General features: G+C 37.1%; 1 long non-coding RNA gene across 1 annotated transcript; it reads right to left on the reverse strand.

Moving 5' to 3' along the window:
• Positions 1–1503: 1503 nt before the first annotated feature.
• On the reverse strand, positions 1504–1930 carry LOC118337873. Its single transcript, XR_004797192.1, has 3 exons — positions 1830–1930; positions 1651–1701; positions 1504–1545 (listed from the first exon to the last, which is right to left on the reverse strand). It is a non-coding gene; the product is annotated as an uncharacterized LOC118337873 (long non-coding RNA).
• Positions 1931–2013: the final 83 nt, after the last annotated feature.

A 2013-nucleotide genomic window follows, 5' to 3' on the forward strand; every position in this document is an offset into this window, starting at 1 on the left:
ATTCACATTGAGAGCCTCCACACCGCCACACAAGCAAAACAAACTGTAACTGAAGAAACGTTCTGCACTCAAATCATCTGGATTACCTCCATCTCCCAACTGCTGATTGTATCAAAGTTGTGATGACAGTATTCCTCGCACGTTAACGAATCACTGGGACCATGATGATTTCCTGAAGACAAATAAAAAAGTGAGGGTAATGGTAACTGTAGTGATATTCGGGAAGGAAAAAAAAAAAACACATCTACTGACCATTTGTAGGTGCAGCTGTCCCATTTCCACTCTCTGCATCTGAAATAGTCATACAGTAGCAGTTGTTGACTTTGGCTGTTATTTAGTATCTAGACAAATGAATAGGGTTTTTCTCTTTCTGTAGATGATATTCATGTGTCATACAAGCGGGCATAACAAAGTGTAAGGCTGTTTAGTAAAAATCAAAAGGAAATTCAACTCAGTCTTCATTTGTTGATACATTATCTGAAAGACATGGATACAAGTTATTTCTTATATCAATTTAAATTCTACTAATTCTCCACCTTATTTAAGGGTTTACTCACAAACTTTCTGCTCACCTTTTCCTTTTCTGTTCCCCCCACACACACACCTCTCTGTCTCTCTCTGCACACACACCAGCTTGTTCTTGATCTAAGACAGTCTCAGGCTCAGCTATGTGTTTTACACGTTGCAGGTTTCAGCAAACATTGTAAACTATGTGCAGCAAATTTATTTGTGTAACACCAATTAAAATATTTGGTAAGTTACTACTTCCAACTTCAAGACATGCCTGTTCACAGGTTATTGGTGCTCTATGTTGGTTTGTAGAATCAGGTTAACAGCAGGTCTTTCTTTCATTTATCTTTCTTTGCACTCACCTCCTGATCCGCTCACCTCATCCTCATCTGTAAAATGAGCTGGAAAGTTTGACACAACAGTGAGTGAGAGACCTTTTTTATCTCATGTAATTGCACATAACAAAGTACAATGTTCATAACAAATTTGATGCACTTTAATACAAATCTAAAGAAAAATGCACTTACTTTCTTCAGTTGTTATTTCTGTTGCAGGAGCAGCCTCTGATTCTGGAAGAGATTGACAGTTTAACACAAGAGGAAGTGACTGTTGTTAATTTGTTTTTTTCTCAGTGTGCAGATATTTTTATGATCTTACAATTCTGAAAAAAAAAATTGCACTTACCTTTTTCAATTGTTGTTTCTGTCACAGGAGTGGTCTCTGAGTCTGGAAGAGGTAGACAGTTTAACACAACAGTAAGTGACAGTTTTTTGCTTTTTAAAAAGGCACATAAAGTACAATGTTCATCACAAATGTGATGCGCTTTAATAAAAATCTGATCTCATTTAGGCCTAATCTAGACAAAGATGTTCCTCCTTCTTCTGAAGATCAGTCTCACACACCAGCAAGTGACACCATCAAGTTTTTTTCCTGTTCTTTCCTCAGTGTGCAGACATTTTATCATAATACAAATCTGAAGAAAAATGCACTTACTTTCTTCAATTGTTGCTTCTGTTGCAGGAGCGGCCTCTGAATCTGGAAGAGATGAACAGTTTAACACATCAGTGAGTGACAGTTGTTAATTTGTTCTTTTCTCAGATATTTTTATGATCCTAAAAATCTGAAGAAAAATGCACTTACTTTCTTGAATTGTTGCTTCTGTCGCAGCAGAGGCCTCTGAGTCTGAAAGAGCTGGACAGTTTGACACAACAAGAAATTACATTTGTTGCTTTGTGCGTGTGCAAAATCTCTATCTCTGTATTTCTTTGTTAAACACAATATTCACAGTACTCATACACAAACACTGACTAAATACTCACAAGCACCCCTAGTCAGAGCCATCATGGCAACAACAAGTACAGACACAGCTAGCATCTTCATGGTGAGTTAGAGTTGCTGCAGATGTCAAAGATGATGACCTTCAATAAAAAAACATATATTAATCAGACCTGTATCGGGAGAAATTATGACTGTTAGTGACTGTCAACCCATTAAATAAAGGAC

Source organism: Morone saxatilis, unplaced genomic scaffold, assembly GCF_004916995.1.
Source record: "Morone saxatilis isolate NCDOM2014 unplaced genomic scaffold, NCSU_SB_2.0 Contig4, whole genome shotgun sequence".
In the NCBI taxonomy this organism is placed as follows: domain Eukaryota; kingdom Metazoa; phylum Chordata; class Actinopteri; family Moronidae; genus Morone; species Morone saxatilis.